General features: G+C 34.3%; 1 protein-coding gene across 4 annotated transcripts in view; it reads right to left on the bottom strand.

Moving 5' to 3' along the window:
* The window catches only part of CSNKA2IP (casein kinase 2 subunit alpha' interacting protein), a 127217-nt gene that overhangs the window by 16989 nt on the left and 94390 nt on the right, over nucleotides 1–15838 (bottom strand). Inside the window, exon 1 of one of the 4 annotated variants that reach the window (XM_031662947.1) lies at nucleotides 9174–9243. The exons of the other annotated variants lie outside the window; for them this stretch is intronic. The gene's annotated coding sequence lies outside the window, so the exon portion shown is untranslated. Of the gene's footprint in view, nucleotides 1–9173; nucleotides 9244–15838 lie in introns of those variants that run through there. 4 annotated transcript variants of the gene reach the window in all.

The following is a 15838-nucleotide window of genomic DNA, read 5'->3' as shown; positions in this document are numbered from 1 at the left end:
AAGTATTCCGATGATAAGTGTAATATTCATAGTAGAAGACATAGAAAATAAAAATGTATCATTAAGAAAACAAAAATCCCTCAGTTGCTGCCTATGTATCATTCCAATGTTACTACGTATCTGCATTTTTATACAAATATGAGATTGTACTAAGTTTTTCTTTATTGAATGAAATAAATGAATTTCTTTATTGAATGAATATTCACAATCATGAAGAGAAAAAAAGGTATATTTGGAAAAAAGTTATCACTGAGGAAAGTGTGGTTGATTTCATTCGAGTAGAGACACACTTGGGTAGATTGCTTGATGGAAAAGAACCACACAGGACATGGGGAGTTGCAGGGGAAATAGCATGCATCATGGTCCAAATAACAGGAGGATTAGTTGAGCATACACATGAAGTGGAAGATATGAAAACAAAGCACTGATAAAAGTTCAAGTATTAGAATAAAGAATTTTTTTCATTTTTCCTAAAACCTACAGAGAAAGAAAATGGATAGGAAAAAAGATACAGGGACTTTGAAGTGAAAAAGATTTAAGACTGTTTACAACAACTGATCTTGTAAATTAGTAGACAAGGTTATTTTCTGAGAGAAGGAATGTTAACAATCTGAAAGCATGTATTTTGGACACTTGTCATCTTTAAAATCATGAGCATTCACAGAAAAGTACATACTAGCATACATCTTAGTGAATCAAGGAAATGATCTTGTTACTATATATGTAAATAAAAGGAAAATGTTTGGTTTTGCCCATGCTTTGAAGAACTGAAATGAAAATAATTCAGGAAGTTAAAACAAAATAAGTTCACCAAATAAAAACCAAAATAGTTTATCTTTTTTCTAATACATCCTGTATATTAAAAATAAGGAAAGAAGGGAGGCAGGGAGGGAGAGAAGGGAAGAAAGAGGAAAGAGAGAAGAAGAGAGGGAGAGAGAGGGCAAGCCCCACAGAATATTCTGTTTTTTAGGACATTTTCAGGAAGTATATAGTTTGTCAATGATTAAACGCTACCTAACAGTCAAAGGAGGAGAAAGACCACTATTGCAGAAACATCCAAAATCATAAATAGTATCATAATAGTTACACATCCAGCTCAGTTCTCACTCAGCTGTAAAGTCATGAATAATAGCTTGTACATTAGAAACTATTTCATGTCATTTGATTTGCCAGCAAAACCTCAGACTTGACACAATGACTTTAAATTTACAGATAGGCTGCAGGTTCACTGTGAGTAGACGAACACCTCAAAGTGGCAAAAGCTGGAGTTTAGTATGTCTGTGTGTGAAAAGAGTCAGGAGGAGGGAAATCCTTAATAATGCTACACAAAAAATTTAGGTCCAGATAGCAGTTGCTCCTTAGCTCCATCCAGGAATTTCAGACTGTAGCAATACATATGGCCTATCTGCCATGGACAGAAGGGATTCCCTATATACTTTAAAAGAAACTATGGGACATAGGTTTTCCAGGCTTGTCTCTTGATAGAGCACCCACAGGCAAACTAGGATCTAGGGGTTACCTAGGACAAATTGTTAATTGGTTTAGATACAGATAGAGACAAAAGTATAAATACATAGTTACAGATACACAAATACACATAAAGATATAGATACAGATATTGACCAAAACAGACATTGACATAGACCTTCTGTTGTAAGACTTTCTGCCAATAAAGCATCTTTGTTCCTCTTTGCATAGGAATCAAACATTTGTCAAGGTGTAGGATCCAGGATCTCAGGATCCCAAATACAAAAGAAGGTTCAAATGTTGTGATGCTCAAAAAGACTGCTTCCATCCTACCCAACTAACATTCTTCCTGTTCAAGTCCAATAATCTTCCAATAAATGTCCTCCACCAGGCACCTTATTGAGACACTGGTAAGTACCGGAAATGCAGAAAACACAATTGACCCTAGACCATATTTTAGGTATAAAAAAAATTATTTCAAATATAGTTCTTCTATGTTTTTGAAATTAATGTTTTAGAAATCAAATTAGCTATTAAGAAAATACCAAATACCTCTTCTAATGGACTTGTGTGGTAATATAAATTCTTAAAATAAAATTGTATATTTTTGTCCTATGAAACATAGAAGTAGCTAACCACCTGGGTGATTCATAATTTAAGTATTCTGATGATAAGTGTAATATTCATAGTGGAAGACACAGAAAATAAAAACGTATCGAGAAAGCAAAGATCACTCAGTTACTGCCTATGTACCATTCCAATGTTACTATGTATCTGCATTTTTATACAAATATGAGATTGTACTACTAAGTTTTCCTTTATTGAATGGAATAATAGATATTTTCAGGTTATTAAATATATTCTTCTCAAATAATATTTTTATCAATGTCTATAGTCCATATTTTTCCATTATTTAAAAGCAAGGCTCTGAAGATTATTATCATAACCAATATTTTTGTACATTTTCCTTTCTTTGGACTGGTTTCTACAATCAGAATTATTTTTTAAAATTACACTTTTAAGAGTTTTACACATATTGTTAAATTTCTCTTCAGTAAATTATTAAAACAACCAAGACATTCCCATCAGTAACATATGAGTGACATTTAGCTCCCTTGCAAACACTTGCTCTAGAATATTTGTAACATTGATTTCTTTGCACGCCTCTATCCCATGGCCTCTTGCTTTCATGTTCATAACTTGAATATCAGCTAAATTTTGGCCATTTATGTTTCTCTGTTGTTAACTCCTTGGTCATTTTTATTTATCCATGTTTCAATGGAAGTATTTATCTCTTTGTTAATGAGTGTAAGTGCTCTTTATATATAATAATTTATAGCTTTAGTCACATATACTATAAGTATTTTTCCTTGGTCATTTACCAAAATAATTCATCACGCCTGAGAAATTGGCTGATTCATCCAATGTGATAATTTTATCAAGATTTATATTTTTAAAAAGCTTTTACTTGTGCTCTGTGTGAGAACATATACAGGAATTCTAATAAAGTTAATAGAGAAATCTACAAGATGCCAAATCCTGTAAGTAAATAGAAAACAGTGTCTTATAATAATGATTACGTTGATTATAAGGACCATCAACTTTTCAACATAAAAGCTCAGTTAAAAAGCTTGAGTCTCTTTTCTATGTTATTCTCAAATAGCAGAAGTGTATGTATGCTAATGTGTGTATATTGTCAAATCAAGAATTCATCACATTCTCATATTCACCATCTCATAAGTGGTGTGACCTTCTCTCTCAACTGAGAAGTCCAGAAATGCTTCAGAAAGGAAATGACCAGTGAATTGCTTTGAAGGATCATTTCACCATTAAGTATTAGGGAAAAGTCATCCTATGAAAAAGAAAAAAAGCATGAAAGAAAAGGATTCACTGTAGCAGTAGCTAACTCTGGACCCTAAAAGAGGAAGGGCAGGTGTTGATGATTGGAAAAAATTCAGTTGGAAACAAAGAATGGTCTCCTATGCAGTTACGGAGAATGTGGAGTTTACACTGAGGGTAACTGAGGATCCGGTAAAATAGTCAACTAGAAAGTGAGACCACGCCAGGCACGGAGGCTCATTCCTGTAATCCCAGCACTTTGGGAGGCTGAGGCAGGTGGATCACAAGGTCAGGAGTTTGATACCAGCCTGGCCAACATGGTGAAACCCCATCTCTACTAAAGATACAAAAAATTAACTGGGTGTGGTGGCACGTGCCTGTAATCCCAGCTACTCGGAAGGCTGAGGCAGGAGGCGGAGGTTGCAGTGAGCTGAGATCATGCCATTGCACTCCAGACTGAGTGACAGAATGGAACCAGAAAGACGGAAGGAAGGAAGGAAGGAAGGAAGGAAGGAAGGAAGGAAGGAAGGAAGGAAAGAAAGAAAGAAAGAAAGAAAGAAAGAAAGAAAGAAAGAAAGAAAGAAAGAAAGAAAGAAAGAAAAGAAAGAAAGAAAGAAAGAAAGAAAGAAAAGAGGAAAGAGGAAAGAAAGAAAAGAAAGAAAAGAAATCATTAAATGGAATGGAATGGAATGGATGGACTGGACCGGAACAACAAAAACCATGTGTAGCCAGGCATGGCATCGTGCACTTGTAATCCCACTCGGGGTGCTGGGGTAGAAGGATCACTTGACCCCAGGAGTTCAAGGCTGCAGTGAGCTATCATTGTCCCAGTACACTCCAGCTTGCATGACAGAGAAAAACTCTGTCTGTAAAAGAAATAAAAGTGAGATATATTTTCAAAGCCATTAAATCAATCTGCAAATGCATTTCCCCTTGACATAATAGTTCTAACAAAATGGTTGAAACAAACTTTTATTTTATTTTATATATTTTTTGATACAGAGCTGCATTTTGTTGCCCAGGCTGGAGTACAGTGGTGTGATCTTGGCTCACTATACCTCCTGAGCTCAAGCAATTCTCCTGCCTCAGTCTCCCAAGTAGCTGGGACTACAGGTGCATGTCACCAAGCCTGGCTAATTTTTTTTCTTTTTTTCTTTTTTTTAGAGACAGGGTTTCACCATGTTGACCAGGCTGGTCTTGAACTCCTCAAGTGTTTCTCCTGCCTCAGCCTTCCAAAGTGCGGAAACTGCATTTTAGAATATTGTAGATGATATTATCTCTGGCCTAAAATTTGAATATATAATATTTCTTACTCATTAATGAAGTCACAATTTGACAGTATACTGAACAATCTAAACATCTTAACTATGTGAAAATTGAAACTATCAATGATAATGAAATAGTGTATCAAGTTATCATAAGATCAAACATTTACACAAAGTAACTTTCTTCCTGGAAATGGTCACTAGGTTTAAAACAGCAGTGATAATAATTTAAGTGAAATGCGATCCACAGGTCTCTAGAAAGCAGCTGTGCAAACAAAGGGAAGAACCTTATAGAAAACCATGGCATATTAAGGGAACTGTTGATTAAACTGCATGTCCAGTTCAAGATATTTTGCTTATATAAAATCAAGAACGTAGCCTCCAATGGATAATTTGGTAGGTTACACATTGTCTTCATATTGTTTGATTCATGTTTTCCACTTAACAGAACACCCCCAGCTGACTGAAATGAAAATGATTAGATTTCAGTAATGCAGATTTTGTTCCAAATGCATTAAACTAGTTAACGCATATACATAACATTTCTGGATCACGGTGTATTTGATAATAGCCAAATGCTAGTTATTTTAGGATAAGAATGAAATAAAATACCTTAAAATATCATATTTGGCTAATAGCTAGCAATATTAAACTTCTAAATGCAGGACATTAGTTTCTTGTTATGACAACAAACCAAAATATTGTCATAATGACAGGAAGCATTTCAGTTTTCTGCAATTTGCTGAGTATAAGCATTACATAACTTTTTGCTGATTGGAAAATAAGCTTTAGAACTTTTTGACGTAAACTCCTGTTAATATCTTCATCTAAATTTTCGCTAGGTTAGGTCATCTTTTAAGAGGTCTTCAATTTTAAAGATAAATGAAATTTTTGTACCCTTTGTTTTATAATTAAAAGTTTTTTGTTTAAGCTCCAGTGTTGTTCTTTATGGGATATTTCTTTAAATCATCCCAAGAAAAGGCAAACTAATTGTGAACAGAGGTACATTAAGTTTTGGTTATCTTTTGTATCTATTCAGCATTTGTCTGTTTTAAAATGTAGAAATTGAAAAAACTTTCTATGAAAAACAGCCAGGCAATATTTTCTTTTAAAAATATTATCTGTGACTGTAAAGAATTTTGCCATATATTGTTTCTAAAAATTATATTGATAGTATAAAGAAAAAAATTAAAATCTACTTAGATCTTTGTATCACAAATATCTCAAATCAGGATTATTTCATTATACTTTTATTATTTTTTTATTACTCTGATTTCCAAATGCTTTTACTCAGAGAAAAGTGGGGAGTGGCAAATGAAATAACATCAAAATAATAATGATAAAGACAGACGACATTTATTCAGTCCTTGCTACGTGCATTAATTCTTCTGCTACTCTGCATCAAACCTTTTCAGTAGATATTAACACTAATAACATCTTTGTGAAGAGCAATGAGCTGGCCCCGCAGTCTACACGCACTGAGTGTGTCTTGTCTTCAAAGGTGGATAAGAAGGGTCCTTTCTGGTCTTTCCCTCTGGACATAAAAGGCCATCTAATTTCTATTTCTGTATCTTTAAAGGATAAATAACCTTCAAACCCACCATCTCCTCTCCTCGGCTCTCTCCTGACTGTTGCTGGCATCTGTTTCCAGTCATCCTCTACATACCTTCCAAGACTTTTCATCCGCCTGACCTTCTCTCTTTGACCCAGATCTCTGCACCTCTTTTCTCGATTTGCACTCCTTTTTCCTAACTCCTGCTCCTAAACCTTTGTTCGTTTTCATATTAAGCTCATTGTTTTTGTTTTCTCACTTCTAATACTATCAAAAAATGCTGTCAACAATTTTAAGTATTAGAGGTAAAATCCAGATGTTTATAATGAGAAGCAGTGCCAAACACAAGACAGTTAATACAAACAATATGGTTTACAAACTCCCTTGTACTGGCTAGAGTATTTTTAACTCATATAGCTAGACCGAGTATTGAATGTGCATAAGAAAGAAGAAAGCATTAAAATCATTAAATTTGAAAACTCATGCATCTATATTATTTTCATAACTTTTTCAGACCGGAGTACCTAAGGCAGGGAATTTGGATTTTAGCATTATTCTTTAGAAGCAAACATATATTTTTATTTCAATTTTAACACTTTCTAATGACTATTAAAGCAATTAGACTAAAATATAAAGTTTATATTGTGAAAAATTACAATGAAAATATTTCAATTTTAATTTAATTATAATAAATAATTTTTTATTATAGCCAGTCTTCTTTATATTAAGGAACATAGCAAAATTTTATAAGAACTCATTATGATCGGGAAAGGCACTGTAAAACAGGGATCCAAGAATTGTCATATTCTGATTTTGTTTTCAATCTAGATTAGCTAGATCAAAATTACAAGCTCAACTCTGCTGTTTTCTAGCTCTATGATCTTGGAAAGATGATTTAACTTCTGTAAGGCTCAGTTTCCTTATCTGTAAAATAAGGACAACAACAGTACGTGTTTCAAGTTTGCTCTGAGAAATAGTTGTAAAAATGTAAATAAAGTGTTTGGTATAGTGTTCGATAATGTATATATGATCAGTAAATTACTACTCTTATTATTGTAAAACAACTACCACTGCCTCATATGGTACCAAGTCTAGTTATGTGGATTCCTCTTTCATAACTCTTTTCAGTCTATTTTCATTTGGATCTTCTTGTCGATGAAAACTTATACTGGCATCCCTTTGTTATGTAATTGTGAGGAGAAAAAAATGTTGAGATGTATTTGATAAAAATTTCAAGCTAGGTGCAGTGGTTTGTGCTTGTGATCCCAGCTGTTTTGGGAAATTGAGGCAGGAGCATCACTTGAGGCCAGGAGTTGGAGACCAGCCTGAACAACCTAGTGAGACCCTGTCTCTAAAAAGAAAAAATTTAAAAAAAAAATCATAGGCCAAATAGAAATTAATGGTACTTAATTAGTGTTTGTGTGTATGTGTGTCTTATATATTGAAATTATACACGCACACGAATTCTAAGCTAGCATGACAAACATACATGAGATAAATAGATTTTGGCCTTCTAAATCTGATATTCCTTTAATGTAAAGCTCTTCATTTTTTAAAGTTTCTCAAAAACTATAAAATTTTTTAAAACCTTCCAAATTACTTTTTTTCAAGTTTGTCTAAACTTCGCCTCTGTTTTTAAGTAAGACAGTCTTTTTCACTGGGATCTCTATTGTATTTTATAAAAACGGTTACAAGAAGCTAAACTCTAGCTGGAGAAAAAATCTGTAAAACATAGACACTCATATTTCATTGTGCTTAGTTTCTTAAAGAATGAATTTGGATAAAAATATAAGGTGCATGTATAAACAGTCAGTTTAGGATGAATAAAAAAGGAAGACTTTACATCTAAATCAAAACTAATATATCTAGATATGGCATGAAAATGTCACACTAAGTCTAACAAAATTTTACCTAACTACAGAAGGAAAAAAATGTATTCTCTGTCTAAAAGATTGCCTTCTAATTTATATCATATTTTCAACATGCATAAAAATATTCAATAAAATACCAAGCTATTGAAACTGAAGACTCTGATAAGAAAACTATTCTACATTTAAGTATTTAATGCAACATAGAATCAATCATGGAAATGTACTGTGTAACTTTTTTATTGCCTTCTTTTTTCCTGGTACAACAGCTGAAGGGAGACATAACCTTAAAATCAGTTAATGTAGGAAACCGAGAAATATATTCAATTTAATCCCTATGTTTCTTTATTTTTCTTCCCACAGTAATAAAACTTTTTTCTCTGGAAAACTATATTATTTGAGTAGAAATGTGGAGTAGGCAAGTTTCAGATGCACTTTTCTTCCAAACCCAGACCCTGAATAACAACAAACTTTAATCATTTTCTTGGCAACAGGTAAAAAACAAGTAAATATACCTTAGAAAGGAAAAACAGGTTTACACCTTTCTGATGTGAAGTGATTAGTTAATAGGAGTTACTTTTGCTAATATAGATTACTATTCCTTCCCTAAAGGACTCATAAACTTCTCCAGGCAACACCTAGTTAAATTAGCCACTTATTAAATTGTACTATCCTTTTAATTCACTTCTGAGCTCTTTGAACAGGTTATTAAAGGAAGCAGCCAAAGTTTCCTTTTGCACCTGCAAATAACATTTGAATCTACAATTAAGGATCATTTCCTCTTTTTTGAAATTCTAATAATGGCATTAAAACAGAGTGTAATATTTTTATCTGCATCTGGTCAGACTATTTCCTGGCATTTGTGATGAGGTAACCGGATGAATGTATTAAAATGCTACAGAAAGATGCTGAGATAATCTCTCGATGACTTCAGAAATGAAGGCAACTTCTAGACACTGGAGTATACAAGGATGCAAACAGACCAAACACCTCAAAAGTCACTTTAAGGTGGGGAAAAAAAAAAAACAACTTTAATTTCTACATGAAAACAAAAACAATACCAATGTTTAATTTGGATGAAATACATTTAAGAAAATATTATTTCTAGTACTCTTAGAGTTGATTACCTAAAAAGTATATTTTTCTTTTCCAAAAAGTTTTAAAACATTTAAGACAATTTACCTTTCCCGAAATGGTCACATATCCTTGTCTCATATCCACTTTCCTATATTTATTCTTTGGAGCAGTTCCCATTTTTTATCTGCCAGAGTTCTAGACACTTCCAAAGCCTTTCCCACATAACTCCTCTTTGAAACCTAAAGATTATATTCAATATATATATTAATCTATAATAAGATATTGTATGTTGCTAATTACTCAGTTTGTATGATTACTCAACTCTTTTTAAATTATTCTAAAAAAAAACTTTCCTAACTACAAAAAAATAGTTCTACATTTTATCATTTTCTAGAAAAGTTCTTTGCCACTAACATTCTCTGCATTTGTATCCCTAAATTAAAAATGCAAAATACGTGGTAAAATATTTATAAGAAAATTTTATAAATTTTCAATACCATTGTATATTTTATAGCATAAAATATTTAAGATATTTTACAAATTCTAGAGCCAGAAGAAATCTCAAATATTTAGTTTAAACTTGCCATCTGTGGATGGAGAAATGAAGCATCTTGCCTAAGATTACACAGATAATGAAGCATCTTGCCTAAGATTACACAGCCAGTTAATGGAATGAAGTTCTCCCAGGATTGTCCTGGTTTAATTATAGTGAGCTTGTTCTCTCTCAAAGCTATCTCAGTTTGGAAAATAAAGCATTAGCTCACCCTAGTTGATGTGACTACTCAAGTGTAAACTGGAGGTCAGCTTCCAGTTTAGAACTTTTTCTCCTCGTCTCCTCAAAACAAAATTTTTTAAAGTACTGAATCCTAGTCCTTATGCAATTACTGGTACAGAAAACTCTTGGATTTTCTTTTTTTTTTTTTTTGAGGCTTTTCTTTTTTTTTTTTTTTTTTTTTGAGACCCAGTCTCTGTCACTAGGCTGGAGCGCTGTGGCGCGATCTCGGCTCACGGTAATCTCCGACTCCCTGGTTCAAGCAATTCTCCTGCCTCTGCCTCAGCCCCCTGAGCACCACCACGTCCAGTTAATTTTTGTATTTTTAGTAGAGACGGGGTTTCACAATGTTGGCCAGGGTGGTCTCCATCTCCTGACCTCGTGATCTGCCCGCCTCGGCCTCCCAAAGTGCTGGGACTACAGGCGTGAGCCACTGCGCACGGCCAACTCTTCCATGGTCTTTAAAAATAACCAAACTGAAACCAAACCAATCTATAAAAAAAATGGATGCAGCTGGAAACCATCATTCTCAGCAAACTATCGCAAGAACAGAAAACCAAATACCACATGTTCTCACTCATAGGTGGGAACTGAACAATGAGAACACTTGGACACAGGAAGGGGAGCATCACACACCGGGTCCTATTGTGGGGAGCGGGGAGGCGGGAGGGATAGCATTAGGAGATATACCTAATGTAAATGACAAGTTAATGGGTGCAGCACACCAACATGGCACTTGTATACCTATGTAACAAACCTGCACGTTGTGCATATGTACCCAAAGTATAATTTAAAAAATAAAAATAAAAAAAACTAAAAATGATTACAGAGGAATACATATTATAAATTAAATGTTTTTGTTGTTTTATTAGATTGTAAATTTATTTATAATGGAAGTCAAAATAAGTTCTATAGGAAACGAAGCACCACAGAAAAACATGGGGGACAATTCTGAGGCATTTATATTCAACTTATTAACACGACATCACATTATTCAAATGAAAGATGTGCAGTAATATTGGTAACAAGGCAATGGCTGGAAAGTCAAGGAAAAGTGAGGCATTTAAGTTGTGGAAATTGAGGAAATTTGAAAGGTAGAGGATAGATAGGGATCAGAAAAGATTTGTGTCATATCTGGGAGACTTTAAGGACAGCCATACTTCGGGAACCACAATGCTAGAGAGCCAATCAGGCTACAGTAAAAAGCCTAAGCATGCTCAGCCAATGCAAAGTAGGTGAGACAGGTTGCAAGACAATTTGATGGCTTCGGGAGCAGTGATACATGAGGTTAAGGATAATATGGAGATGTCGGGGCAGACAAAATGTGGTATTTTTCCCCACCCATCATAAGGTTCACTACCAACACTCTTAATAACAAAAGACAACTCAACAAGGGAAAAACATAACCTATTTATTTAATCAGAGTTTTACGTGACGCAAGATCCTTCAGAATGAAGACGGAAGGGAACACTGTCTAGTTTTATGCTTAGATTTGATAAAGAGTGAACAGTGCCTAGAAACGTGATCGGACTCAAAGGGAATGCTCTAATAGTAATGGACTTAGTGGAGAGATCTGGCAAGGTCTGTCTGGATTCTTGGCCACTCTGTGTGGTCTTCCTTCCTCCCGAGTATAAGGCAGAACCCCTTCTGGAATGAGGGTTTATGATCTCCTTTCAGACAAGGTAGGTCACAGAATTGTTTTAGGGGCAGCCCTTACACAGAAAGGTGGGAGAAAGTTACAGTCATATCCTTAGGTTTTACGGCTGACTCTGTGGGAGATGGTTTCTGGTTTCTGTGACCCACTTCAGGGAAGAGAAATTCTAGTTTCTATGGCCTACCTTGGGAGAGAAAACAGGAGAAAGGAGGGTCAGAAAGAGGCTTTGCTTCTGAGACCCTTCCAGGCTCCTACAGTTCAAAGTTTTCAGCATACCAAACCATCATACTTTAAAGTATCATTTTTTGAGCGCCAACAAATAGGAATATGAATGCATGGATGATTATTTTATGTAATCCAGTAGCCAGTAGGAAACTAGTAAACTTTTCAGAGAAGTTAAAAGTAAATTATTGTGATAATCAAATAGAAATCTGTAAATTTACATTATGATTTTAGAAAGTTGTTGCAAATCTCTAGCTGTAGAGTAGAATCAACAAGAAAATGGATTTGTGAATTAGTAAGATTTGAGGTTGAAATACAGTCTCTGCCCTTTATTGAATGTTTTGAACAACTTTTTCAGCCTTTGTAGATTCCTTTCCAGATTTCTCCTTTGTAATCTAGGATAATAGAGAATTCAGTATTGTTATGAGGATAAGTAAAAATTAACATATTTAACTCTGTAAATATTAAATGTTACTGAAATTGGTAATAATAAATGAATAATGATGGTGGGAGTAGGAATGGAAAAGCAGAGATAAATTGTGAGAGACACTACAGAGATACCCTATCCAACTAGGACTCCTGAATAAAACACCTGTTTTTAGCACTGGACTGAGCTAGATGAACAATCAGTCCTTAATGACGGTAATTAAATTTCATTTGCTTTCATGCCAAGATTTTTTTAATTAGTATTTCTCATTTTAGGAAATAATTATGACTTGGAAAAAAAGTTGCTGATTTGTATTTTACAAATATATAGTAGGCATACAACATGAGATCAGATTAAAAGTGTTTAAGAATAGTTTTACAATAATATGATTGAAGAGTCCCTTCTTGGTCTATAATCATAATAAAGGTATTATACCATATTCTACTTACTGCTCAACTTCAGTCAAACTTAAAATATAGTCACTTTCATTTAACTGAGGGCAGTATGCCATGAATTCTGAAACATCTGCCACAAATTAAGCAGGATCATTAATGGGACTTGAATTTGGTCTAACTCTGTTAATGGCCCTCCAGTAAGATAAATTCTTAGGTATCTTCAAAGTAGGTTGAAACTGTGGAAGGAGTAGACAGATAGTTGGCTGCAGATGCTAGCATCATTAGTATTATGTTAGTCAGACACTAATGTAATAATGAAAATGTACGTAAGTGTAAAAAACTACACTGGCATTGACTTAAAATTTTGAGACAGCAGTTATGGCGTGATGATGAAAAGATAACAATTTTTTTCTGTAATTAATAGTGCATTTGTTGATTTAAGCAGTAGATTTCAGAAAACACCTATTAGAATTTCAAGCATATTGGACTTTATTTTAACCCAGAATAAATTTTTCCTAGTCATGAACACTAAGAATTTTGACTAGAAGACAATGTTGCTCACATTTTTCTATTAAAAATTCAGTAAACACACATATATACAATTATAAACAGGTTTTCCCCCAAATTTTAAATACTGGTCATTTTAGGAAGCTGATTAAGATTTTCAGTTTAGCAACAGTATGAATACGATCAACTCAAGTTTGTTTGTGTTCTTGTGGCTGCGATGCAATTGGTAACTATCCAGCAAACTCAATGTCCACCAAAATTTTACATACTATCAGGATCATATGAAGATTTTCCTTCTTCCTGAATAATCAGGTAACATTTGCTGGAGCTATAGCCCATCAGCTTCAAACAGTCCAGTGCTGTTTTAATTATTTTAATTATGAACTTATGCAGTATTTCTTTCCTTTTAAAAGTCTGTACACTTTTGTATTTTAATTAAATTTAGATTTTGTTTGAATTTCATGAAAAGATTATGTTTAATGAAAAAGACATCCTGTTAGCATGATATAACTCAACCATCAGTTTGACTAAGGAATATGGCCAGAAGTGCCTTATAGGATCAAAAGACATTTCTTACCAAAAAAATTAATTTATATTGCCTTTCAATACATATCAGCTTCTCTGAACCCTAAAATTATCTTGGTAGTATGTCAATCAACCTGTTCTATTCTGAAATCTCCCTTAATGACTTTGATTTTTAAATTTCATTTAATTCAGCATTACAGTGCAGAAAAATTGATTAACCTTTCATTCTTTCAAACGTGTTACCACTTAAAATTCACAAAACATTCGGTAATGCATATTATATGAGGTGTTTATAATGTTTAAAATATTATGTATTTCACCTTGTTAATTTGAATAAAGTAATTCAGGTAAAGAACATCATACAGTAAATATGACTGTCTTTTCTCCCTTCTCTTGCTTTCTCTTCCCTTCCCTTCTCTGCAATTTGTTTTCTTCCTGTCTTTCTCTTTACTCTTTTCCTGAAATATATATGTTGCATACATAGTGTGCACATTAAAATTTATCTCAAAATGTCTTTCATTAATCACAAGTTTAAAAATATTCTGCTGATTCAGATCTATAATCTGTAAGAACCAGATCTTCTTATTTAGCTATTTAGCTAAGAGAATACTCACATTAAGTTACTACAAATCCTCACCATGCAACAATGATTCTGTTTAACTTTGAGCTGTGTTCATTTTGTACTGTATATGCCATGAGAATGTTCAGTTAGGATATTTTTAAAGGCTACAAGTAGTAGAAAAGAGGGAATACATCATATAGCTTTCAATCCAGGAAGATGGTGGTTTAAGTGAAGATAACCTCTAAATCCCCTTCTCCATAAACCTGTGTATTGGCTCTGCCTTCCTCTTCACCTTGGTTTTATCCTCAGTTTGGTAGATAGATAACTGTAGAAATTCTTAGAATATCATATGGACACACATGGAAACATTCAGAGACGATCAAGAGACCATTTTCTTCTTGGGCCTCTTTCTTAAGAATAATTAAATTTTTCTCAGAAGCCCACCAGTGAGCTTCTTCTCATATTTTCCTGGCCATAACCAGTTCACTTGCCCATTCCTTAATGAATTTCTATGAGGAGTGCTGAGATGATGAAAACAAGTAAATATTCAACTTCCAACCCAGGGAGAGGGGAACAAAATGAGTATCCCCAGAAGCATCTGGGAACATGGGGCAGGAATGGATACTTCAATAGTATGGGGAGTATTTGACGATTTGCATTTAGAAACTAGGAAATGGGACGGAATGGTATTTGTAGGCAAAGAACAGAACCTGCTTGGTATTTTGCTTCCTCATGTGAACCCTCTTGTCATCACCCTTCAAAGACCCTGGATTTGTCCTCCTAGGCCACATCTGACATGAGACTAAGGAGCTCTAAGAGCCTTTGGTGGGGCAAGGGAGAGGGAAGCTTGGTGATAAATGCTGATAAAATTTGCCTTAGGTATTGAACTTTTTAAATTATCATCACTCAGCCTTGGGATCTCTTTTTGACAATACAGCAATCCATCAGTACCTTTATCAGTCTTTTGGTCTTCCCCTAATTCCAAGAGCTGGTATCAATGATCAAAGTAATTATCATAGCTTTGAATCTTAAAATGTCCATGCCCCACCAGACAGATAGTTCTGTGAGTGGCTTCTGTTTCTGACCGTCCGGACTCTACTTTGAAATAACTGTTAAAGTAGCATTGGGTGGGGAAACCATAAATGCGACCTGCTTTGCATTACAACTGGTTTTCATAGCAACCCTGATTTTTGTTTTGTTTTGGTTCGGATTTTTTCTGGGAAGAGACAGATTAAGAGAAGATGCTTGGTCGAGGCCTAGGAATTTAGGGTTGTTTGTTTTTGGTTTTGTTTTTGTTCTCTAGCTAAGTTTCCTATTTCTCTGCCTTTGCCTGACCTAACTTTAGCATGGAATTCAGCTATCTCCATTTTGGCAGGCTGGTGGACACAAAGTTAGCTCAGATGTAGACAACAGGTAGAAAGATCCTCTCTCAGGACAAATATTCTACTTTTTTCTGCATTTAGATGGACCACCTCACTTAATCTCTTTACCAGACCTACTAAAGACTGAAAGACACTAATACACCATAATACCCTACTTTTGTTTTCTGCTCCAGTATCGGTAGACAGGTAGTTTGTATAGCCAAATGCAGCAGGAAACCATGTACTCAAATAGTTCTTGTCACTTTGTGATGGCCGTCAACTTCTACATTGCAAACAAAGGATCCTTACCACCTAATCTCCTCCTTGCTCCCAAGTCTACATTTT

The sequence above is a fragment of the Papio anubis genome, chromosome 2 (assembly GCF_008728515.1).
Source record: "Papio anubis isolate 15944 chromosome 2, Panubis1.0, whole genome shotgun sequence".
NCBI lineage: Eukaryota > Metazoa > Chordata > Mammalia > Primates > Cercopithecidae > Papio > Papio anubis.
Note: the sequence above shows the minus strand (reverse complement) of the source record. Positions and strands in the feature narration are given on the sequence as shown.